General features: G+C 41.3%; 1 long non-coding RNA gene across 1 annotated transcript in view; it reads left to right on the forward strand.

The window, feature by feature from the left end:
* The window catches only part of LOC108521775 (uncharacterized), a 215,037-nt gene that overhangs the window by 18,575 nt on the left and 169,294 nt on the right, over nucleotides 1-27,168 (forward strand). Inside the window, exon 2 of the long non-coding RNA XR_001883278.1 lies at nucleotides 7,024-7,136. This is a non-coding gene — a long non-coding RNA (uncharacterized LOC108521775). The remainder of the gene's footprint in view (nucleotides 1-7,023; nucleotides 7,137-27,168) is intronic.

Consider the following 27,168-nt stretch of genomic DNA (forward strand, 5'->3'; position numbering starts at 1 on the left):
AAAAAAAAAAAAAAAAACCCAGTCAGTTGAATTTTAATTTATCCACAATCTTTAGATTAATTTTCATCAAAGAAATTTTTTTTAATCATATCTTCTTGCAAAGATAAAAAGTGAATGCAGAAAATGTCACCTTCACAGTGTTGACCTCATCCCTTGTTTTCTTCCTTTAGTGACTGCAAAAGTAATGGCGTTTCTAATTTTGAGAGTTTGGTATATATCTTTTGTGATTTAAAAATTCAGAAAACTTAGTTGACTCCTAATGCTTTCATGCTCACACTTGTTCTTTTCTTTTGAGCCAAAGCTCTCCAGTTCCATTACCTAATGGGAGTACACATTGCAAGCTAATATTGAATAAATATTTTACAGAGCTGCTTGCAATCACCGGCACGTTTCTGATGTGCAGTTAAGTTCCACACGTGGCCAGAATACAAATCCCGAAAAGGGCTTTCTGGTAACGCAGATCTCTGACCGTCAGGGACAATCCAAGATGTTTCATCCTCTGCCTGCCTCTGGACATACAGAACACAGAAGCAAAGAAAAGCTGTTGTATGGCCCTTGGCATATCTGTTAGCCAAGGCTACAAACAGCCTGGCCTGGGGGTTTTGGAGGAATAAAGCACACTCAAAAATTGAGAGCAACTCTTACAAGGAGATATTTCTGCTCTGTCGACGGAACACAAGATTAAACATGAGAGAGAGTGCTGAAAGCACAGGTCTCATACAGACTGAAGATCTGGGTACAGATCCTGAATTTGCAAACTAATTAAACTCACTGAAATGCATTATTTTCATCTTGCAAATGGAAATGGGATTTTATTGCTTAAGTTTGTTTGTTTGTTTTCCTTTTCCTTTTTTTTTCCCCCTTCTTTCCTTTCTTATCTAAGAATAATTGCACTGGGTAGTGTTAGGCAGGGAAAGAAGACCATTCAAGACTATTGCAATAGAGGTCAAGACTATTGCGGTAGGAAAGAGATTGAACTCAATTCCACTGAAACAAAAGGTGGACAAGTTGTCAAGTGCTGGAGTGTGACGGAGAGGGGCTGGTCAATGTGATTAGGTCACTTGCATTTGCTAACGGGCACTTTTCTAGAATAGGCCCCTGGTCTCCCCCTCACCTACAACCCTGCAAAGACTAGGAGATAGGGGCCCTATCATGTTTGATAATGACATTTCAAAGGGATGGCTCCCAAGTCCTTGAGAAAGTTTTCTAAAGTAAGTGCTCTAAGATAAAGGAGGTGTGGGGGCTATAGTCTGGAAGAAACCCCTCTAAAGTTGGGTCCAGCTGAGTGGAACATTGAAAGAACATCCTAGTCTCCCTCCCTCCATACCTCCCCATTTTAAAAAATCTTAATTGCGTTTCCTGTATTAGAATTAGACTATGTGAAAAGCAATTTTAAAATATAAAATTTTCATGCAGATATAGAAAGAAATACATGTTTAAAAAATGTATTGAGCTCATTAATTAAATGAGAAAGCCAGAAAGATTTTATAACTGGCTCAAATGAAAATGGAAATAACAAACTTATAGATCAGAAATATTGGAATGAGGGTGCAAATGGAGGCAACACTAGCTTTTTCCGTATCAAGGGAGGGACATTCATATCGTTTGGATGGTTGTGTTATAGGAAAGGGGTCCTGATCCAGACCCCAAAAGAGGGTCCTAAGAGAGGGTTATTGGATCTTGCTCAAGACAGAATTCAGGGCGATTCGTAAAGTGAAAGCAAGTTTATTAGGAAAATCAGGGAATACAAGAATGTCTACTCCATAGACATAAAAGTGGGACTCCATGCCCACTTTTATGGTTATTTCTTGATGATATGCTAAACAAAGGGTGGATTATTCATGCTTCCCCCTTTTAGACCATCTAGGGTACTTACTGATGTTGCCATGGCATTTGAAACTGTCACGGTGCTAGTAAGAGTGTAGCAGTGAGGACAACCAGAGGTTACTCTTGTTGCCATCTTGGTTTTGATGGGTTTTGGCTGGCTTCTTTACTGCAGTCTGTTTTATCAGCAAGGTCTTCATGACCTGTATCTTGTGCTGACCTCCTATCTCATCCTGTAACTTAGAATCCCTTAACCATCTGGGACTGCCGCCCAATAAGTCTCAGCTTTATTTTACCCAGCTCCTATTCAAGATGGAGTTGCTCTGGTTCACATGCCTCTGACAGTTGTCCTCTCCAAACCCACGTTGAAATGTGTCCCTATATGTTAGAGGTGGGGCCTAGTGGGAAGGGTTTAGGTCATAGGGGCAAATTTCACAAGAATGGCTTGGTGCCTTCCTCATGGTAATGAATGAGTTCTCACTGTTAGTTACATGAGAGCTGGTTGTAAGAAGGGTGTCACACCCCTCCCATTCTCTTTTGCTCCCTCTCTTACCATGTAACAGGTTTCTGTTTACCTTCTGCCATGATTGTAAGGTTCCTGAGGCTCCACCAGAATCAGATGCCAGCACTATGTTTTTTGTACAGTCTGCAGAACCATGAGCCAAATTGAAAGGCAGGACTAGTTGGATTTCCTAGGCCGACTAAGAATCGCTAAGACTAGCTGGGAAGGTGACCGCATCCACCTTTAAACAAGGGGCTTGCAACTTAGCTCACACCCAACCAATCAGATAGTAAAGAGAGCTCACTAAAATGCTAATTAGGCAAAAACAGGAGGCAAAGAAATAGCCAATCATCTATTGCCTGAGAACACAGCAGGAGGGACAATGATCGGGATATAAACCCAGGCATTTGAGCCAACAACGGCTGCCCTCTTTGGGTCCCCTCCCTTTGTATGGACGCTCTGTCCTCACTCTGTTAAATCTTGCAACTGCAGTCTCTTTTGGTCCGTGTTTGTTATGGCTTGAGTTGAGCTTTCCCTCGCCATCCACCACTACTGTTTGCTGCTGTGGCAAACCCGCCGCTGACTTCTATCCCTCCAGATTCAGCAGGGTGTCTGCTGTGCTCCTGATCCAGCGAGGTGCCCATTGCTGCTCCTGATCGGGCCAAAGGCTTACCATTGTTCCTGCACAGTTAAGTGCCCGGGTTCATCCTAATTGAGCTGAACACTAGTTGCTGGGTTCCAGGGTTCTCTTCCATGAGGCACGGCTTCTAATAGAGCTATAATACCGCATGGCCCAAGATTCAGTTCCTTGGAATCTGTGAGGCCAAGAGCCCCAGATCAGAGGCCAGGAGGCTTGCCACCATCTTGGAAGTGGCCTGCTGCCATTTTGGAAGCAGTCTGACACAATTTTGGGTGCTCTGGGAGCAAGGAACCTCCCAGTAACAAAATGATTATCTTTTCTTTATAAATTACCCAGTTTCAAATATTCCTTTATGCCAATGCAAAATAGACTAATACAGAGATCAGTTGGGTTTGCACTGGATAGGATTTGCATGTCCATACATAAGAATTATTTTGGACTGCTAGAAGTTATCTCCAATTTACAGAGTTGTAAATAGCTCCCCTAGAATCAGAGTTAGGTAGCCCAGACTGGTTTGCTGCAGGCAGAGCATAATTTTCCACTGCAGCACAAATTTTTCTTTATAGGACTTCACTACAGTCAAATACTATTTCTCTTAATTCCTTCTTAACCTTTCTTTCATACATGTATATTGATTACCCTTTGTAGGTCAGATATACTGGAAAGTAAGGGAAATAAAAATATTTTAGCCCAAAATATGTTTCTTTGACATATTTTGAAATGGCTGTTACAGAGGTGGCAGAGAAGGGAGAGAAATTTGCATTTGTAGAGAATCTCCATTAATGCAACCAGGCCTTCTCTTTCTAGGCCGTTCCAGGAATTAGGAGAGAGAAACTGAGAGTCTGACACCTAAAAAAGTCTGAAAAGAAGGCTTTACTGTCTATTCTTTCTGAGGGCTACTACCTATGAGGCTTAATCTACATAACAAGGCCACCTTTGCTGGCCAAGGAGGCTCTCTCCCTCCTGTAAATTGGCTTGCCACTAAAGCCTGATTTACCAAAATAATCTGTGTTTGGCCATGTGCTGAGCCTGCATTTTTTCTGTACCTTCACGATGGTATATACTTTTCTGTTCCTTGTTGCAGGGGTTGAGTCTTCATTCTGAAGTTTCTGTGTACACATGTTAAATACATTTGTTTGCTTTTATTAATCAGTCTGCCTCATGTCAGTGATGTTTCAGCAGCTCTTGAAAGAGGTAAAGGCCTTGGTTCCCACGGAGGGTATAGACTTATAGCAAACAGATCTTCTGTCCATGGGGTGCTCGGTTCTGTTCAGCTGTCCTCACTAATAACTCTGTTCCAAGGAAGCCTGTGATGCTTGCTCTAGGGACCTGATCAGACCTAATGAAGAGCTCTGGGTCTGCCTGAAATGATTTCTTATCCTTGGAATTAACCAGAAGGGCTTCCCAAAGGAGGTTGCTTCTTGTTAACAGCTGGCTCCTCACGTATCACCAGGACAACTTATTGATAAGACAAAGCTGAGTTTCTTGCTTACCCTGGTAAGGAAGACCATCATCTCCCAAACTTTGGAAATGTCTCAGAGAGGGAGAAGTAAGGTCAGAATTTGTTGAGAGCTGGAAATTTTAAGAAAGTTCCCCCCTAACCCCCAAAGGAACAGGGTCTTGATTAGGATTGGATAAGGATTACCAGGATTATTGGAAATAGCAATTTTGGGGTGATGGCTTCAAAGAATGTTAGGGTTAAATTGTGTATGGATGTTTCCATTAAAGAGTTGATACATCTTTAGGGAGGTTCCTGTAATGAACATTCAAACAATTTGCCTGGGAAGGGGACCTATTTTCAGCTCTTAGCATCCAGGCTGAGTGTGGGGATAGACGAATCAATTTCTCAACCTTGACTGGAGCTTGAAGGATGACCAAGCTCTCTCATGCTGGAATAGAAGAAGCTCATTCCTTGCAGAGAGCTGAGAAAGAGAAAGCATGAGCATATTAAGAAAGTGGTAAATAGGTCCCCTGTTATGACTTAGAATGCCCAATGAATTCTAATTCTGTCTATGTGTGGCCTAGGAATAGAGTTTTTATGCTGAATGGCCTATAATGGCTCTCTCTAGGCTCATGTTGCCAGACAAAATTACATGGCACATACTTAAACTAAAAAATTAATTGTTCATCTGAAATTCAAGCTTAGCTTGGCATCTTGTGTTTTCATTTGCTAAATCTTGCAGCCCTACTTCAGCCCTACAGGCTCTGTTGCAATGAGTTATCCAGGGCTGGGTTCCCTCTCCCTCAACCTCCTGGCTTCCAGATTCTATTAGTGCCATGCATTTCCTCTGTACAGCTAGTGTCCAGGCTCAGATTACAAGGCTGCCCTCACTCTGTCCCCTCAGTGTCTTCTGCCTGTCAACTTCTCTCTCGCCAGTTCTGACTCAACACTCTGCACTTTGCCTCTGGTTCCTCTCCCACCTCCCCACTGCTCACCCCCCTGCTTATAATATTACAAGGCTGATTGCCCAAGATTGCCACTACCGGGAGAGTAGTGAAAAGAGTCCACCCCTCCAAACCCAGGCCAGTCATGCCTCTCTATGTGTTGCTTAGGACTTTCTGCTGATCAGCACTTGGTCCTTCCAGCCTGCATTGTGTTGCATCTGTGTTGTGTGCCTAAGTCCTGCACTTGATACCCTGGTTTGCAGGCTGTGGTAGCCAGAAAAATAACCTCCCCCATCCTCAACAAATTCATGTCCTAATCCTCAGAACCTGTAACTGTTACTTTATATAGCACAAAATGGCTTTGCAGGTGTGATTAAGTTAATGATTTTGAGATGGGGAGAAGATTATGCTGGATTATCCAAGTGAACTTGATGTAACCATAGCAGTCTATAAGAGGAAGGTAAGAGAAGTCAGAATCAGAGAGAAGGTGATGTAACAAAGGAAGAAAATATTGGAGTCATGTGCTTTCAAGATGAAGGAAGGGGCCACCTGTCAAGGAATGCTGGCAGCTTCTGGAAGCTGGGAAAGGCAGGGACATGTATTCTTCCCTGGAGCCTCCTGAAGAAACCAACCTTATTGACACCTTGATCTTAGTTCAGTTACAGGGAATTAGGACTGCTGGCCACCAGAATGTATGAGAATAGATTTGTGTTGTTTTAAGCCACCAAGTTTTTGGTAATTTGTTTTTGGTAATTTTCAAGAGAAAATTCAAACGGTGACCACTGGGTTCAGAATGAGAAAACTGAAGATTTGCAATGGGGGCAGGGCTGTCGACTGATGAACCACAATGTTCATACATTTGGAAAGGAGAACTTTATTTTTAATTTTTTTATATTTTAAATTGTATTAGATAATACCAATTTTTTTTTCCAAAAATATTCTAACAATTTCCCATCCAAAGCCTGCTGTTACAGGAAAGAGGTCCTGATCCAGACCCCAAGACAGGGTTCCTGGATCTTGAGCAAGAAAGAATTCAGGGCAAGTCCACAGTGCAAAGTGAAAGCAAGTTTATTAAGAAAATAAAGTGGTGAAAGGACAGCTACTCCGTAGTCAGAGGAGGACGCTCCCAATAGAGGAGGAACGCGTCTACTCTAGGTACAGTGCTCGTATATATAGGCAGATATGTTCCGTTACAATGGTTTATGATAAAGGATTAATTTTCTTAATTCCTATATTTTGAAAGAATCGATATTATCAGTAAAGCAAAATTAGGAATGCTTTCGTTCTCTAGACAGCGGGATATGTGGACACTCCCACGTCTGGGTCTGTTTAGTAAACATTACTAATTTGTTCCTTAACCATAAACATCTAGAGTCTCGGAATGCCTGACTTTCTGGGAATGCAGCCTAGCAGGTCTCAGCCCCATTCTCCAGCCCTCACTCAAGATGGAGTCACTCTGGTTCCAATGCCTCTGACGTTGCCATTTTATTTAATTTTTTATTTTATGTTAAGTTCTGGGTTACATGTGCAGGACATGCAGATTTGTTACATAGGAAAACGTGTACCATGATGGTTTGCTGCACCCATCAACACATCACCGAGGTGTTAAGCCCCATATGCATTAGCTGTTTATCCTGATGCTATTCCTCCCCTCTTTATTTTTTTTATAAAGGATTGCAGCCTGCTGCCTGGTCATCCTGCAGGCTGGGAAGCACAGCCTCTAGCAGAAACTGGCAGCGAGCACTTCAGAGAAGGAAGGATAAGACGGGAATTGAAGCTGAACAGGTAGGCTAAGTATACATTATCAACAGGTAAGAGGAGGAACTATAAATATTCCCAAAGGAGGGTGCACACGTGTGTAGTAAGCAAATGTGTGTTGCACATGTCCCATGTTCACTCTGGGGTGGAGGCTTAACATTTAAATGCATTCCAGTTTGGCTCCCTACATGAAAAACTGATATGGAGGACACAGAGGCATCTCATGCACAGTCTCTGTAAATCAGCCAGAGCCAGTTCCTGGTCAGTGGTCTCTTATCAGGAAGAAATGCAGGTCAGTTGTTTTGTCAAAACAAGAAGCGAGGGGAGTGTGGCAAATCTTTTGAAAGGGCCGGTTTCTGTTTAATCCTTAGGAAAGCAAGTCCAATGGCAATTAGGGAGGGAGGGGCTATAATGAGGCTAGCCTGACTTCCTGACCAGTCATAGTCAGGAACTCAGTTTTTAAGACTTGGTGCCGGGTGCGGTGGCTCACGCTTGTAATCCCAGCACTTTGGGAGGCCGTGGCGGGTGGATCACGAGGTCAGGAGACTGAGACCATCCTGGCTGACACGGTGAAACCCCGTCTCTACTAAAAATACAAAAAAAAAAAAAAAAACCTGGCGTGGTGGGTGCCTGTAGTCCCAGTTACTTGGGAGGCTGAGGTAGGAGAATGGTGGGAACCCTGGAGGTGGAGCTTGTAGTGAGCCGAGATTGCGCCACTGCACTCCAGCCTGGGGGACAAATAAATAAATAAACAAAAGACTTATCTTGGGTCCCCTTGACCAAGAGGGGGTCCATTCAGTCCAGTTGGGAATCTTGGGACTTGATTTTTAATTCTCAGGCTATGAAAAGCCATGGGGCTTGGGCTGACATGTGAGCAAATACTTGTGAGAACTGTGACCAGACTTCAAGGGAGTGTGACCTGTGCAGTCCCACAGACCCTATACTCAGAAGGACCTTGCACTTGGTTTAATGCTTCTGTTGACATCTTAATAAATTCGAATGAGGGACCCCACAAGTTTTCTTTTTGCCCTGAGCCCTGCAAATGTTGTAGCTGATCTTAACTATGGCCAGGTGTTTTATTTGTGATATAGTCGAAGTGTTATAAGATTACAGATGTGAGGTCCATTAAATTTTACTGGGGAGGAAAGGGTAACAGAGAGGGTCAGGTTAATCTAAGCTCAGATTTGCAGAGTAAAAGTTCAGAAGGCAGAGAAAGGAGTTGCATGGTAGAGGGCACAGCATGAATTGAGAATAGAAGACAGAAAAATCACCTGTTATGCTTGGAAATGATAGGTATTTTGTATAACTGTTGTGTTCCGTGGGGAGTGCTATGTCACAGGGTAGAGTAAGCCAGATGCCAAAGGACTTTGAATGCATCAAAGTAAATGGTTTGGAACCTACTCTTCAGGCAACCGGGGTACCGTGGATGTCATTTGAGAAGAGAGGTGACAGGCTCGGCCACAAATTTTGGGCCGTCACTCAAAATTGGTTGAATTGGGATTTTGAAGGGTAATATTTTAGCTCAAGCATGGCAGATGAATGCCTATGCAAATTCTGTTCGGTTCTGTCCTTTTTATGCAAAACAAACACAAATGGTCTTTACAATTACTCGCTGGGGAAATTGTTAATGTAGACCACCAAGGGAGGAATCCATAGATTTGTTGAGAGCTAGTGTTCAGAGTGTGAAGTCTAAGAATCAGCCTCAAGGACTGGAAAGGAAAATCCAGAACTAAATAGATAGAATCCTCATCTCAAGTGAAAAGCTGTATTGTACAGAGCCACAGTCACCCTAGACTGTATGTGATGGGGAAAAGGAAAGATTAAGCAGAGGTGACAAGATATTTTATTGAACTATTAGCTTGTGTTGTTCCTTTCTTTATTTTCCTCTCTACTGTTTTGTTTCAAGCAGCTAACCAGGGTTAAAGGATAATTTTGAAGAAAAAATATAAAAGGATCATGGCTTTCATACAGATAAAAATGAACAACTGCCAACGATTTTCTTAACTAATTAATAAGGGAACTGTAACAACTGGTTCAAAGGAGTATTCAAGTTCACTGCTTCTATAGATTAGAAATGCTGACATAAATTGACAAATAGGTACAAACTGAATTTTTCTACACTGGGGAGAGATAATTTTGTCTTCTCTGGAGGGACTTTGCATGTGTACAGACATGAAATATTTTTGCTGTAACCAGTTTCCTACAAGTTAACTTGTGTCTCTACCGAGTTGTAAAATAGCCTAGTCTAAACAAATGTGCATACCCCTATAGGATACTTAAATCTGTGAAGGGGATCCCACATCCATGAAAGGGTGTCTGCTAATCTCCTTTGTGCCTCTTTACCCCTAGGGAAGTTTGTTTCACAGGCTCATAGCCATAGCCAGCTGCCATGTTATTCTTTTTCCCCATGTATGAAGAAATTAACCCTTGGAAGGAGTTCTAATTGGAGTCAGGGAGAAGTAGGGAAGGGTAAGGAGGAATTCTGTGAGGCAGCCAGGAAAGCAGGGACTCTTTACACGTTGGTAGCAGAATCCTGTGCAAGCGTCAAGGCCTCTGAGGAGATGGCCTTCCCCAGGAACGGCTCAGGAGTAGCCTAGCCCCTGTACCCGGAAGGCTCAGGCATACAAAGAAGTAGATGTGTCAGCCATAGCCTGCATGGACTGATGGCCAGAATGACCATGAAATTTATCATCTGGACTAGGACACATTTAAGATGAAAGGAGGCACTATGCCAGGGCAACAGCACAAACTGGGACAATGCCAGGCAAACTGGGACATAGTGTTTATGTTAACAGTGGAGGGTATCCAGGTCCTTGGGGTCTTGAAAAAAGAATTGGACAAAAAGCACAAAGAAAGTGAGGAAGGAATGAAGAGATTTATTGAAAATGAAAGTACACTCCACAGTGTGGGAGCAGGCTGGAGCATAGGGGCTCAAGGGCCCTGGTACAGAGTTTTTGGGAGTTTAAATACCCTTTAGAGGATTCCATTGGTTACTTGGTGTATGTATGCCCTATGTAAATGAAGAGGAAAAGTTACAAAGTCATTTACTCGGCATATGCCCTATGGAGAGGATATTTCCTGTCATAGCTGAAGTGTGAATCGGCCTTATGTTCCCTGACTCCAGACCCAATTTTCCTGCCTCACCTGAGCTCAGTGAAAGATCCCAGGGCAGTTCCATGACCCTGAAGCAGGAAGGTCACATCTAAGTTGATTTTGGGGGGAATTACTGAAAAATCTTCAGTCACTGAAAGAGAATTTTATTATGCCCCCCATAGGTGCTGGTTTTAGAAAGCCATTAGCAAGCTCGATACCTAAAAACATTGTTTCAAAAGAATGTTTTGGATTTTGTAATGACAGAGTTTGAGTATTTAAGAGCAATGAGCTAAATTGATTTTGAGGGTTTTTTTTTTTTTTTTTTTGCAGCAATGTAGTATCAGGGAGACTTTGTTCTTTGAAGTGCACATGACAAATTTTAAATGGTTGAAGCATGATTGTGGTCTCAGTTGAAAGTGTGTGTATTTGAAAGTGGTTCTCTGTGACCCTCAGCAGCAACTGCTATCACTGATGAAAAGTCTTGGGTAACACTCAGCCACTAAAAGAGGCCATCACTAGACAGGTCAGTGCGTCTATCAAAACCACAAGGGCTGGTTTATTGGTGCCAGTCATCTAAGAGACATTTCCTTTTTAAGTCAGTTGGGGGCCAGTCCATATTCTCTGGATCTAAAAAAGAACAGCGTCATTCGCCTCTTACCTGTCCTTCTACTACCACCCTCCACACCCTGGGCACATTTGAAATCGGGGGCTGTGCAAAATGATTTTTGCATGTGTAGAACTATATTATCAGCTATCGCACATTTCTCTACTCCATCTCCATGATATTATGGAAACCTATTAGGATATAAGAGTTTGGCAGGACTTGTTTCACAAGATATGGGTCATGCAGACACCTAATAAAACAGGATGTGGTAAAGCAGCTAGACAAAACCCACCCAAACCAAGATGGCAATGACGGTGACCAGTGGCCTTTCTCACTCCTCATTATATGCTAATTATAACACATTAGCGTACTAAAGAAAACTCCTACCAGTGTCATGACAGTTTACAAATGTCACAGCAACATCTGGAAGTTACTCTATATGACCCGAAAGGGTGGGAGTAGGGGGGTCAGTTCTAGGAATTTCCTGTGCTTTCCCTGAAAAACTCATGAATTATCTACACTTTGTTTAGCATATGATCAAGAAATAATAATTTTTAAAAAGCCAAGTAGCAGCCCTCAGGGCTGCTCTGCCTAAGGAGTAGCCACTTTTTAATTTCTTTACTTTTTTGATAAACTTGCTTTCACTTTACTCTGTTGGCTTGTTCTTGAATTCTTTCCTGTTTGAAGTCAAGAGCCCATGTGCCCTCTCAGGCTGTACCCTAATTTTAGGGTTCACACTGTGATATCTAGAAGGTGAGGAATACAAAACTTCCCAGATTTAGACCACAGCTAACCTCAACATTTGATTCAAAGCAAGCAAGCAAATGCAATAAATCTTACCTACCTGTATTGTGGATTGAGAATTGTACCTGCTAGGAAGTGAAGATGTAGTGGCATATCTCTAGATACAGGAGTCTGGGGTAGAACACTTACCAATTTGTGTCCCATGGACCTTTTAGGTAGTCTGGTGAAATCAGTAGAAACCCTTCCAGAATAAAGGTTTTAAATATATGCCATAAATATATAGGCTTAGAAACAAGAAAGAAATCAATAGTATTAAAACAATTATCAAAATACTTAACCATATTTACAGTATAGTATTTATGGTTTATAGATATACTTCTTTATTAACACACTAAAAAATAAAATCTAGTGATGTGTCTAATGACTCTTATAATTAAAAAGTGATGAAAGTGAAAGAGATTTTGAGAAACTTGCAACTGTGTTATGGTATGAGCATATCAGTGATTTCCATTTGTGATAAAGTCACAGGTGCTTCTAGCCTATTAGGGTTTATTGCTCACATTCATAAGTAAAAGGATTGCTAAATTTAAATCAGAGGTTAGTGAAAGTAAAGGTGTGACATCCTTTACATCCACCTTTACAGACTCCCTGAGTTCTACCTGTGAACTCCTTTAGGGGTCTGTGGGTCCTTGATTAAGAATCCGCACTGCAGGGACACTGTTCTCCATCTCCATCGGCACAGGCTGTTTACAGCCATCTGTGAATTGACTCATCTATGCTAACAGTCAGCATCTGGAAGTGTTTGATACCATTTTCAAATCTGCATTAGCCTGAGTCAACTCTTGGCTGTTGTGTTTATTCTGAGCCTTGGTGGAATGGCTCTCCTTGAGCCCACCAGCACCATAATCTTTCTCTCCCACTCCTTCACCCCTTGCTCTCAGTCTCCTCCTGGGAACACAAAGCCTTTATTCACTTTCCTCTCATGTCACAGAGCCTCAGAATATGTAATTTTAACATCTTTGCTGATATTGAACTGTTTCCATTTCATCTTTTTATTTATTTATTTATTTATTTTATTATTACTTTAAGTTCTAGGGTACCATGTGGCAATAACGTTGCCAGGTTTGTTACATATGTTATACTTATCCCAATGTGGTTGTGGCCCTGCACCCATCAAGCATCCCAGCACCAATCCATTATCATTTATATCATGTATAACTCCCAATGGCAATTCCCTCCCTCCCTCCCCCCTCCCCATGATAGGGCCACCCAGTGGTGTGGATGTTCCCTTCCCGAGTCCAAAGGTGATCCCTCATTGTTCAGTTCCCACCTATGAGTGGGAACATGCGGTGTTTGGTTTTTAAGAAAATGTGGCACATATACACCATGGAATACTATGCAGCCATAAAAAAGGATGAGTTTGCGTCCTTTGTAGGGACATGGATGCAGCTGGAAACCATCATTCTTAGCAAACTATCACAAGAAGAGAAATCCATTTCATCTTTAAATCAGTTTAGTGGTTGCAAAATCACCGCGGTATTGATATTCAATACGAGAGGCGTCAAGGCAGTAGGAGGCTGGCGAGGCAGCGATGCCTAGGAAAGCCCTGAAACAAAAGCAGTCAAGATAAGGTAGAGGCGGCAGCAGCAACACCCCAGTTCTGGGGTATTTTCTTTGTCAGAGACCTGCAGCTAGGTCTTCTGAGAAAGTAGAGTTGAGGCTCTCCAGCATGTTCTGAGGCCAGTAATGCAAATATATTCTAAGTAACCTGGCCTTCCATAACACTTAAAATTAAATCTACACTGTGTACTGCAGTCTATGAATGAGTAAATTATGTATCGGTTTAGCTGGGCCATTCTTTATATATGTTTGTTTCCTCAGCTTATTATTAATGTTAGTAAGAACTCCTTTTACTTTCAGAAGTATCCCAGTCTGAATGATACATGATGTGTTCATTGTGACAGATGCTGTAGTCTGTCACCCAGATCCCCCTTCCATGACAGAAATGCTCATTCCCCAGCTGCTGGGAGTGATGGTGGCTGATGGTTCTCAGTTGATGTCTTATCCAGAAATTGCTATCAGGTGAAGAGAACCACTTTGCATACAGTCACATCACCTTCCTAGGGATAGCTGGCCAATGTGTGGGTGGAAGAAGACAGATAGACATGAAAATCTGATCTCATAAACCAAAGGCAGGCCAATTCTGCTGGGACATCCTAGCTCAGAGCAGCTCATGGGGTTGGCTGAGCCCTTTGTTGCAAACAAAGTCTGTTGTTGCATTGTTATAAAGAACTACCTGAGACTGGGTAATTTAAAAAGAAAAGAGGTTTTAACTGACCCACAGTTCCACAGGCTGTACAGGGAGCATGGCTGGGGAGGCCTCAGGAAACTTAAAATCATGGTGGAAGAGGAAGAGTAAGCAGGCATGTCTTATGTGACCAGAGCAGGAAGAAGAGAGCAAAGGGGGAGGTGCTACACACTTCTAAACAACCAGATCTCGTGAGAACTCACGACATCAGAAAGGGGGAAATCCACCCCTATGATCCAATCACCTCCCATCAGGCCCCTCTTCCAACACTGGGGATTACAATTTGGCATGAGATTTGGGTAGGGACACAGAGCCAAATGATATCAAACGCATTACAGCTCAACTTCTCTCTCTGCTCAAACCTGTTTCCTACATTCCTTGGACAGGTGTTGCTCTCAAGGGCTTGCTGTGAGCAAATCTCCCTGTCTGTTTCTCCACAAACCTGTTGAAAGACAGGCATGCTACCACAAGGCCTGATCCCTGATAGCCATTTTGACCTTCTCACACATTGGCCTGTTTGCCTTTTGTCAAATATGATAGGCTTTTTATCTCTCCTGCACACTCCACTTGGGGTTCCTGTTCTCCTCCATGGGTTCTGTCCCCAGACTGTTGCACGTCAAACTTCTTGTTCTCCGGTCCCAGCTCAAATCTCATCTTCTCAATGAGGTCTTTCCTTGCCTGATTCTGTCCAGATAATCACTGTTCCCTTTCTCAATTGCACTCTTCATTGATTTTCCCTATATCCTCGTCACTAATTGCAACTATATTATTCATTTACTTTTCTTTTTGAGATGAGGTCTCACCCTGTCACCCAGGCTGGAGTGCAGTAGCACAGTCTCAGCTCATTGCAACCTCTGCCTCTTGAGTTCAAGTGACTCTCCTTCCTCAGCCTCCCAAGTAGCTGGTACTACAGGCATGTACCATCATCGTGCCTGGCTACTTTTTGTATTTTTATTAGAAACAGGGTTTTGCCATGTTGGCCAGGCTGGTCTTGAACTCCTGAGCTCAATGATCCAGCAATCTCAGCCTCCCAAAGTGCTGGGATTATAGTCGTGAGCCACCACACCCAACTTACTTATTTACTTTCTCATTGATTTTCTCTTTCTCTAGAAGGTTGAGTTCTTTCTGGAATAAAATCTTATTTGTCTTCTTCACTCTTGAAACTCCAATACCTAGAACAGTATCTGTCACATAGTAAGCACTCATAATATTGGTTGAAGGGGTAAATTTTTTAAAAGGCAAAGAAAACTATAAATCACACTATCTATTAGTTTACAATTTTGATTGTTTCTTAGGGAATATCCTTTCCAATTTTTTCTCATCTCTCATTGTTTTCTGCCTCTTGAACTTCCATTTTCTGAGAGTTTAATAGAACATACTGTCCACAAGTATTGTTAAAATTAACTTTAATAATAAACAAAAGCATTATTGTCTATATTTCCAAGACACTTCATTAGCTGCTTTATTAACATGTAATCCTCACCTTTTGAGATAGCTATTATTATTATTCTACTTTTGTAGATGAGGAAACTGAAATTGAAAGAAGTTTCACAACTTGTCCAAGATTATACTGCTTTTAAGTGGCAGCAGAGCCGAGACGTAAACCCAGCTTTCCTTTGAAAGGAGCTCATTATATGATTCCTAAGTTGATGCAATAAAAAACACATTCTACATTTAGATCCAAAGACCTGAAATATACCACTCTTGGGGCAGGTAGTTTTGAACTTTACTAAGCCACCTCGGACTCAGCTTTCTCAATACTAATTGGGGCTTAGATTAAACCTTGTTGCTGATATAGTTAAATTAAGTGATAATGTATATAGATACCTTGCCTGTGGTAGAAAATAAAAAAGTTCACTCCTCTTTGATATATGACACTATAATCATAGTGTGAAATTGCCTAGGTGGTGTTCATTTTAGACTACTTAGAATCTAGGGACATTTTCCATTCTGCTTGTCAAAACTCCATATTGTAGGAATGTCAATAACATGTATTTCAACCATGTATTTTGAATACTCATGTATATTTGAGGAGTAGCATTAGAGTTAAGATCACAGGCTCTAGGGTGAAACGGAAGTAGAAGAGAATCTCATCCTTGTTGCTTTAAACCTATCTCTTCCTTCTGCCTCATGCCCTCCCACTTGCCTCGGCAGAGGGGTGTAAACCATGTATTTAATCTCTTGAATTCTACATGTCCTCATCTGTAAAATGGATTAAAATAAAAATTAAAATATTACCTGCCTAGCACTTTAGATTGCGCCTTTGACAATCTGTTATTAATAGTAATAATATTAATAGTTGTGAATATGATTTGGTTCTATTTCACAATAGAATATGTTTTTAAGTGGCCTTCTCATTATTATGGACACAGAATCATGACATCTGTAGAGTGAAAGAGACAGAAGATGTGAACACCGTGAAAACAGTTCCAGGGGCCTAAACTCCAACCCCAGCCCTACACTCCACTTTGTAGCCAAAGCTTAGAGCAATGCCAGGTCCATCAAGCGGCTTGAGAAACACATGTTAAGGCCGGGCGCGGTGGCTCAAGCCTGTAATCCCAGCACTTTGGGAGGCTCACGCAAGTCCAAAATCCAGTGGGGAAGTCACATTTTAAAGTTCCAAAATGATCTCCTTTGAGTCCAGGTCTCACCACCAGGTCACGCTGATGCAAGAGGTAGGTTCCTATGGTCTTGGGCAGCTCCACCCCTGTGGCTTTGCAGAGTACACCCTCCATCCTGGCTGCCTTCATGGGCTGGCATTGAATGTCTGTGGCCTTTCCAGGCACATGGTGCAAGCTGTCAGTGGATCTACCATTCTGGGGTCTGGAGGACAGGATGGTGGCCCTCGTCTTACAGCTCCACTAAGCAGTGACCCAGTAGGGAGTCTGTGTCAGGGCTCTGACCCCATATTTCCCTTCTGCACTGCCCCAGCAGAGGTTCCACATGAGGCCCCACCCTGCAGCAAACTTGCCTGGGCATCCAGGTATTTTCATACATCCTCTGAAATCTAGGAAGAGGTTCCCAAACCTCAATTCTTGACTTCTGTGTATCTGTGGGCTCAACACCACATGGAAGCTGCCAAGGCTTGGGGCTTCCACCCTCTGAAACCACAGCCCAGACTGTATGATAGCTCCTTCCAGCCATGGATGGACCGGCTGCACACAGCACGGGGAACCCTAGACCTGGCCCACAAAACCGTTTTTGCCTCTGGGCCTGTGGTGGGAGGGGCTGCTGTGAAGGTCTCTGACATGGCCTGAAGACACTTTCCCCATGGTCTTGGGGACTCACGTTAGGATCCTTGCTACTTATTCAAATTTCTGTAGCCAGCTTGAATTTCTGCCCAGAAAATGGGTTTTTCTTTTCTATAACTTAGGCTGCAAATTGTCCAAACTTTCATGTTCTTTCCCTTTTAAAACTGAGTGCTTTTGACAGCACCCAAGTCACCTTTTGCATGCTTTTCTGCTTGGAAATTTCATCTGCCTGATACCCTAAGTCATCTCTCTAAAGTTCAAAGTTCCACAAATCTCTAGGGTAGGGGCAAAATGCCACCAGTCTCTTTGCGAAAACATCACAACACTCACCTTTGCTCTAGTTCCCAACAAGTTCCTCATCACCACCTGAGACCACCTCAGCCTGGACCTTATTTTTCATATCACTATCAGTATTTTTGTCAAAGCCATTCAACAAACCTCTAAGAGGTTCCAAACTTTGCCACATTTTTGTGTCTTCTTCTGAGCCCTCCAAAATGTTCCAATGTCTGCCTGTTACCCGGTTCCAAAGTCAGTTCCACATTTTCGGGTATCTTTTCAGCAACATCCCACTCTACTAGTACCAATTTACTGTATTAGTCCATTTTCACCATGCTGATAAAGACATACCTGAGACTGGGAAGAAAAAAGGGGTTTAAGTGGACTTACAGTCACACATGACTTGGGAGGCCTCAGAATCATGGTGGGAGGCAAAAGGCACTTCTTACATGGCAGCAGCAAGAGAAAAACGAAGAAGCAAAAGCGGAAACCCCTGATAAACCCATCAGATCTTGTAAGACCTACTCACTATCACAAGAATGGCAGGAGAAAGACTGGCCCCCGTGATTCAGTTACCTCCCCCTGGGTCCCTCTGACAACACGTGGAAATTCTGGGAGATGCAATTCAAGCTGAGATTTGGGTGGGGACACAGCTAAACCATATCTTGCCTGTGTGCATCAGTATGTCAATTTTAGGGCATGTCTATGTTTGTATCTGTGCATTTACATCGAATTATAGTGTTTGTGGCAGCTACAAATGCAGACAGTGTCAGCTGGGTTGTATGGGCCTGATATAGTTTGGCTGTGTGTCCTCACCCAAATCTCACCTCGAATTGTAATCCCCACATGTTGGGGGAGTCTCCCTCCCTCCCTCCCTCTCTCTCTCTCTCCCTCCCTTGATTTGCATGCTAATCTCATTCCTGGAAAATTTACTGTTAACATTATCAAAAATACATCGTTTCCATATGCTAAATGAAGTCAATCCAAAGTCATGTGGGCTGTGGAAAAACGTTTTGTTACCTCAGGACGGTCTAATATCTCAGATGCCTAGGAGCCTTGACCCATCCTCTAAATACTATTAGTGCCCCTAAATATGCTCCCATGGATTTCCAGCCTGCTGCCTAGAAGATGACACTGTCCCCATTGACATGCCTCCCTCTGAAGCTACATGGATGAATAATTTTTCCTCTGATTTTGGGACCAAGGTTCATTCGGAGCAAAAAGTATGGAAGTTATCATTCATGTGCCTTCTTCCAAAGACTTAAGTTGTAACAAAGCTAAGTTTTTGCCCTTAGTTGCTAACGTAGGTTGAGATGAATGTGCACTCCTGTGTGGACCTATTAACGGAATCACCTATGCTTTTCCTAGTGCCCACTCAGACTTGACGAGTGTGATTTTATTCACATGGAATTTACTGAGGGGAAAAAATATTAAGGGAGAAAAGGCAAAAGCAATCTTCTTTTGCTACAAATGTCATAGACCCATTATTGTAAGATGTATAAAAGTACTAAATTTACAGAAAGGTCTAAGTAATAGCAAACAAGGTGAGGAAATTCACTTCTAACTGGCAAGGTATAAACTCCTTAAAAGGAACCTTAAAGTAGACTTATTCAGCTGTACATTTCAGTTGCTTTGCTGTCAAGGGAAACTGGAGGAAGATTTGAGGGCAAATGTTAACCTGAAATACATTCCCAGCTGCCTGCAAATATCTAGGGCACAATTCTGCTTTAGTTAAGCAGAAGACCTTACCATTCTTCCAAAGTTTTAGCTCCTGGTAATAAACAAATGTCTTTCTTAATGATTGAATTCTCCATCCTGTCTTTCTTTTTTTAATTAACATATTTAAAAAAAATTCTTAGCTAGTGAATCCTTGTTTTTCAGGCAGGTAGAAGATTAATAATTGTCTATGACTCTAACAAGCTACAACCTCTTGGTGCCTCAGATCCTTCAACTATAAAACTGGGAAGGGAGGTTGAACTAGACACAGTGATGGCCCTTCCAGTTTGAAATTTTAGGTTTCTACAACTCTAATGGTGGCTGAAAGACCCTGTATTTAATAGCAAAGATATTTTTATAATAAATGGGTAAAGTGACTCAAGTTGTCTAGTAAGAAATTAGGAAGTTCTGTAAGTTCAAATGACTGTTCTGCAGTGTCTTAGCGATCTCAGCGTAGAGTCATATCTCTGTATCACACAGTTGGGGTTGAGATCTCAGGCACACTACTCATTAGCTATGTGACCTGTGACCTTGGGACTATTTAACACTTCTGTGTCTCAGTTTCTTCATGGGCAAAATGAAGCACACAGTAGGTGCTCAGCATTATTTGACTTCATATTTAAATTTCTAGCTCCTAGCATGTGGTGGGGATTTGGTCAATATTCGCTAAATTGAATGAGGTCATTTCATTCCTGGACATTGTTCCAGACTCACCTTTTCCTACTGCTGAGGCTTGATGTAGAAAATTTTGTACTCAGCATTTTAGAGATTTGGATGTGTAATGAATTTCTGCAACTGCATTGAATCTGCAGTGCCTGGCTTCCAACAAATACTGCAAAGCATTTTCTATGTCGTTTGTGACTCCATAGTAGCTCAGCAGACACATTTCAGGAGTTGGTCCCTTGGGATAGTTTTGTAGCACAGTAATTTCACTCTGTGAAAGTGAACAAAGTGAAATTTGAGAGAGGGGCACGTGAGGTTTCTATTATAATGTAGAAAATGAAGGCTAGAGCCTTCCCATTCACATCAAATATATGGCTTTTTAACCCTGGGAGGATTTCACTTTTCCATTATAAAAATGCTAAGTATTATGGGCTTCAGTTTTCCCTAAATTGATGTAGTCCTGTTATATCATTCAAATGCTAAGGGTTACTCTCTTTCCTCATTCCCCACACAAGATTATTAGTCCTCATGGGAACATCAGTCATGAGTCAGCCACAGCAGGGCCAAGACGGGGGTACAGAGACTGAGGTTCTCACCTCAGCACAGAATTTAAGTGGGTGCCAAAAAACTCAGTAATCCAGTATTTTTTTTTTTAAATCAACATTAATGCAAAAAATCCCACACTGAACAAAATAACAAAATTTTAAAGAAAAACAAGGTCTGTAACTGCACCGCGGCAATCCATAATGGAGCGTGAGGCAAAAGAAACATCCATAATACTGATTCTGTCTTTTAAAAATATTGTAATATTAGGTCGGGTTTGTAATCCCATCACTTTGGGAGGCTGAAGTGGGCGAATCAGTTGAGCCCAGGAGTTCGAGACCAGCCTGGACAATGTGGCGAAACCCTGACTCTACAATAAAATACAAAAAAATTATCCAGGCATGGTGGCTTGTTTCTGCAATCCCAGCTACTCAAGAAGCTGAGGTGATCAATCACCCAGGAAGTTGAGGCTGCAATGAGCTGTGATGGTACTACTGCACTCCAGGCTGGGCAACAGAACAAGACCCTGTCTCAGATAGATAGATAGATAGATAGATAGATAGATAGATAGATAGATAGATAAGATAGATGATAGATAGATAGATAATTTCCATCATGGATATATTTGTAGTAATTTGGGATTTTTAAAATATTGCATTGTAATGCTATTTATCTGTATTATTGAGCTCTGATGTTCCTTCCCCGCCCTTAAATTTTGTGCCTAAGACCAGTCCCTCCATTCCCTCATATTAGTCCTTGCCCTGAGAAAGAGGCATATCCATTCATTTAGATTTCAGATTACATTCAGGAAGCCAACAGGTGCTCCAGGTGGACGGAGTCCACCTGTGCAATCAGATGTGTTGAGGGTAAACGGCCAAGAGCAAGTGAAGGGACTCATCTCAGAGCCTCTGGAAAAGCCCTGTACCCTTACCATGTCTCAGGCTTTACCAAGTATGAAAACAAGAAAGGAGTAGGCAGCCACAGAGTAGTATCTTTCTGGGGACCACTAAAGGAAAGACGATAAATAGAGAGACAATGTGCCGAGGAATCTGCTGATTGATGTTTGCTAGCAACATGCAACTAAGAGTATTAGGAAGGCCTGTGCCTTCCTGTTTTACTACCGTCTCCAAAGTCAATGGATTTTCTAAGCCAGGGATTGGTAAAATTTGTCAGTAAAGGGCCAGACAGTAAATAATTTAGGCCTGGAGACCCTTCATAGCTTCTGTTACGACTACTTATTTCTGCCATTTCAGTACAAAAGCGTAGACATTAAATGAATGGGCATGGTAGTTAGGTAGTGTTCTGATGGAACTCTATGTAGGGGCACCAAAATGTGCATTTCATGTAATCTTCATGTTTGAAAAATTGTTTTTCAACCATTAGAAAGAAACCTCACACAACTGTAGAAACCATTCTTAGCTGCTGGCCCGTGTAAAAACAGGTAGCAGCAGGATTTGGCCTGTGGGTCAAAGTAGTTGACTGTGCTCAGCCTTAGGCCAAAGTAGAAATTCCTAGTTGCTCTTACCTCTAAGACAATCCATGAATATCTTTCAGTAAGATATTTGCAATAATAATCTAGAAGGTAATCTGAAACTGCCTCAAGTTTCTAAGATGAGTGTCACAATTTTTATATGGCTATTGAGAGGGAGGAGGTTGAAGGGAATCACCGATTTGTTGCCCTAAATAAGCTGCATTTAGGTACCCCCAATATTCATCTCTAACACCTTGTACTTCTCTATGTTGAATATTTAAATTGCCTAGTTATGTCCATTTTCCAACCTAAACTTAGAGTCCCTGAGGGCAGAGAGAGGCTCTGTCAGTCCTGTGTCCTTGGATCCCAAGACAAGCTGGGTGCAAAGTAGGATCTTAAATGTATGATTGTTTGAGTGCTACATAAACACATGTCTTTATCCCAGGGAAAATAGCAGAATTTTTCCATGTTTCTGACTCACCAACAAACACTATGTTTGTAAACACAGGCATACTTTTGAGGAGACTTTGGAAGACATTAATCCATTAGAAAAAGTAGCATTGCATTCCTTAGAGGACAGATATTCTCTAACACCAGTAGGCAGTAATAAACTACTCATTTGTTTGATGTAAATTATTAACTACCTAACATAAAATCAAAAAGAGAAAAAACTTCAACAGTAATATGTTAGTTTTAAGTGAATTTTTGAAAAACCTACTTCCTTATTTCAAGATAAACCAGGAATCCCAGAGTATCTGATGTAACAGTGAGCTTGTTGTTTGATAAGAATCAGTCACCCTTTGTTAACCTAAAGGAAATGCCTTGGGTCTGGTAATTCAATTTGAAGATCAATGTTGTTCAATTATGTAATAACAAATCTTCTTAGAACAGCATTATGTGAGCACCATGCTATTTTTTAATAGGGGTTGGGGGAGATGAGATGGCAATTTATTGATCAGATGAGACTGTGGGTTGAGGGGTACAGATAAATTTCTGGAAGTGTCAGAGTACGCCCAGCAACACTGAATGCTGTTTACAAATTATTTCAGTATTTTATCTAAAATATAAAGTACCATCTATCTAGTATTTTATCTGTTTTATCTAGTATTTTATCTATTATGCCATTGAAAAGCACTGGCGTATTTTCAATGCAAAAACCTTTTCAGTGGATTTTCATCCTATCCGAGGTAAAGTTCTAAGATCAATACACAAGGCAAAACTAATCTGCAGAGAAAAACACCTATGAAAATCTCTTTGGGAGGCATCATATTGGAAAGTGGTGTAGCATAGGTCAATGATTTCAACCTGGGCACTTTCCTCCTGGGTTGGAAGATACCTCTGTCTTTTTAGGTGAGTATCCGATGAAGTGGATGGTTTGTGTTTTAGTCAATGCTGTTAGAAAGGTGAGTTATGTATCTTTAAGCTCCAGTGGGTCTGATGCTTATACTCTGAGAGGCAATTGAGAAGAGAGATGGACAGAAGAAATAGCAAATTTGTGTTTCCCATATCATGATCGCTCTAAAATAATTTGCTCGATGGTTAAAGGAAATCATTGGTTTGAAGGTTGAAGGGAGGAATTACTTATATTGTTGAAGACACAGTTGCAGCTGTGTTAATTGACTCCACCAACTTGCTGGATTAATTGACTCTTCCCCTTCTCTCTGTAAAGGATACTGACTCCTTCTGCCTCTATGCTAAATACACTTCGCTGGTAAGCTAATCGCTATTTCTCCTGCACACTTCTGTTAAGCTCTATGCTCAGCAAGTGTTAGTTTTGTTGTGCTTTAGTATGTTAATGGGTATTTTGCTTGCTATTATAACTATACAATTTAATTAAGTACTATGTAAACAAATTATAAATGTGGAAAGAGCATCATCTGTATGAAAATAAAATTTAATACTTTGGGAAAAATGGTAACGACAATTAGCTAACAATGCTGTCAAATTAGGTTTAAGGGAAACAAATGTTAAGACAATGAAAATATGAAAATCTAGGAGTCTGAATTTAAATTACATTAAAACTTTTTAAGATCTACGACGTTTTCAGGGAATTAAAACTAGAAATTAGGGTTATGTTATATTTTGTGTAAGGAAGAAAATGTGGAACCCCAACCAGCAGATCTACACTCAAGGACTAACCTGTGTCAAAAAATGGAGAAGTTATGGATGTACATGTGAAATTATTGTTTTTAAAAGTTGAACTACTTGGCTGGGCACGGTGGCTCATGCCTGTAATCCCAGCATTTTGGGAGGCCGAGGCAGGTGGATCACTTGAGTTCAGGAGTTCAAGACCAGTCTGGCCATTATGGTGAAACCCCATCTCTACAAAAAATTAGCTGGGTTTGGTAGTGTGCACCTGTAATCCCAGCTACTTGGGAGGCTGAGGCAGGAGAATCAGTTGAACCAGGAAGTGGAGGTTGCAGTGAACCAAGATCTCTCCACTACATTCCAGCCTGGGTGACAGAGTGAGACTCCATCTCAAAAAAAAAAAAAAAAAAAAAAAAATTAAACTGCTTATGGCAGATATATGGTGAGTTGTCCACTTGTATCTATTTTCCACTTCCTTTAATAACAGAAGCCTTGAGTTCTTGGATGCCATAGCATCCAAACTAGAGACTAAATTTCTAAGCTGTCCCTGCAGCTCAGTATGACCATGTGACTAAGCTCTAGTCACTGGAATGTGAGCAGAAGGATGTGCCTCGTTTGTGTTGAGCCATTAAGAAGACTGGGCACATGCTCGTCTTTATCTTCCCCTACTCATAGGCTGAGTAACAGACATAGTAGTGAGTGCTGGAGCAAATCCCTTGGCCCTAGAGAATGATGGCAGTACTGTGCTGGGATGGAACTACATCATTAGCCTGTAGCACCTCTGCCTCCCTGCCCATACTGTTTTGGGGTTGAGGAATCAACTTCTGTCTTCACTAATCCACTGCATTTTTGTGGTCTCCTCGTTATAGCAACATAGAATGTACCCTAGCTGAATCATTGTTTATATCTTAGCACACATGTACACAGTTTTTACACAAATAGCAAAGATACATATACAAAGGAACCCTTGTGTAGCAATCATTACCATAATTTCTTCCTCCCTTTTTTCCTGTGGTGTGTCAACTCATAAGGATATTAATCCCAAGAAAAATGTATTTCCATGACAATTGCCGTGAGTTGGAACCATTTAAAATTGCTGTGTTCAGAAATAAAAAATATTTTCATACTGGCAATTTCATGTGGTTCAAGATAGCATCTGTAGCATATTATTAAATCTGAATTAATCTCTTCAGAATCTCACTTTTTTTTTCCATTTGTACAAATTTATGGGGTACATGTGAAATTTTGTTACATGTATACTGATACGGTTTGGATTTGTGTCCTTGCTGAAATCTTACGTTGAATTGTAATCCCCAGTGTTGGAGAAGCGGCCCTGGGGGAAGTGATTGGTTCATGGCGGTGGGTTTCCCCTTCCTGTTCTCATGATAGTTAATGAGTTCTCATGAGACCTGGTGTTTAGAAGTGTGTAGGACTTCCTGCTTTGTTCTCTTTCTCTTTCTCTGGCCATGTAAGATGTGTCTGCTTCTTCATTACCTTCTGCCATGACTGTGTGTTTCCTGAGGCCTCCCTGTACAACGTGCAGAACTGTGAGTCAAACTGCTTTTCTTTGTAAATCACCGTCTCAGGTAGTTCTTTATAGCAATGTGAGAATGAATTAATACCAAATGCATAGGCAGGGATGAAGTCAGAGTATTTGAGGCCCGCCACCTGAGTGCAATACGTTTTTGTCAACTATAGTCATCCTATTCCGCTACCAAACATTGCATTTATTTTTTCTATCTGTATGTTTGTACCCTTTAACCCTCTTCTCTTTATCTTCCTCCTTTGTCTCTCTACCAACCCTTCTCAGTTTGTTATTTTTCTTTGTGATACCTCTACCTCCATGTGTTCATTATTTTTTAATTTATTTTCTGCAGAGGGACCTTTTTCCTGGGAGACTTTAGGAAAGAAAGTAGTAAAATGCTTTGTCTTTTTGAGATGGGGATGTCTACAATCCCACAGGGCCTCATACTTAGAAGGACCCCAAGCTTCCTATAATACTGTCCTAATGCTGTGGTAAAATTCTTAATGATTTTTGAACAATGGACTTAAGAGTTTCATTTGCAGTAGGTCCACAAATTGTGTCGCTGGTCCTGCTTGGGAATATTGTTGAAACCAATGGCCTATGATTTCAAGTGTACATTTTAAGATGGTATTTTCAGAAACCCTAAGGGAACAGTCAAATAAAATTGCCCTCATTTTCTAAGCCATAAACCTAGGCACAACAACACCAGCCTGTGTGTCACTGGAAACATCTCAGAGGATGCAGTAGGTGGCCATGTGTAGGAGGTAATGGAAGGCATCACTAGGTTCTTCTAACCAGAAATAAAAAAGAAGGATGAAGTTATATAACTCCCTAGGGTCCAAGTGGGCACGCAGAGTTCTCATTATTACATTCATAAGCTTTCCATATGCCTGTCAAAAAGAAAAGACATTCTACTTGCTTGTGTTTGGAATGAAACTGGCAAGAAATAAAATAACTCTGTTGCATCTTCCCTAAATACAGCAAATATGATGTTTCTTAGGTTGGATTCTTGCGTTATTAAAACTGTGCTCTCAACAGAAGATACTCAACTCTACCCCTTCTCCCTGCCAGAATGATACTCTTACTGTAGAGGAGAGGGAGATGTGGAGGGTATCACATTTGCCAATTACACTCCTCCAAACACCTAGGCAACCTGCCATTGTATTTAACCTATCATACTTTTGAAGGGGTATAGTACAGTCTCTTTGTCACCAAATAAAACAATATCCCAAAGTAGTAGTCTTGAGATGTGCGCACTGCAGTCCTTGCTTATACGGCATTATTTCCATATATTTTATATTGTCCACTCAAATCAAATAATATGCTGTTATCTAATATATCCCTAGTATGAAATTCATCTTAAAAAAATTTAGTTGTTTGGTATAGTATTTCCACGCCTAAGAACATATTACAAGTAAATAATTAGTGCTATTAACAGATATTTAAGTACAGCACTTTCATTTCAAGATTGTGGAAAATCCTTTATAAAAATGATGTCCCAAAACAGGGAAAGGATTAGATAATTTATGGCTGTTCCATGTCATAGAAAATCGTGCAGCCATTAGAAATCTTATAAACAATTCTTAGTAACAGGTAGTAGGGTTATATCTCAAAGTGCTTATATGCTTGCTGCCTGTGTGTTTAGCTGCCCAATACCACACTCAAGTGAAAATAATAGACAAAGATCTCAGGCGTCTAACAATGAGATAAGGATTTGGATCTATGCTTGGAGAAGCAGTTTTTCCTCTCTCAGAGGCCAGAAGAAGGAGAGATGCAA

The sequence above is a fragment of the Rhinopithecus bieti genome, unplaced genomic scaffold (assembly GCF_001698545.2).
Source record: "Rhinopithecus bieti isolate Rb0 unplaced genomic scaffold, ASM169854v2 scaffold_56845, whole genome shotgun sequence".
Classification (NCBI taxonomy): Eukaryota; Metazoa; Chordata; class Mammalia; order Primates; family Cercopithecidae; genus Rhinopithecus; species Rhinopithecus bieti.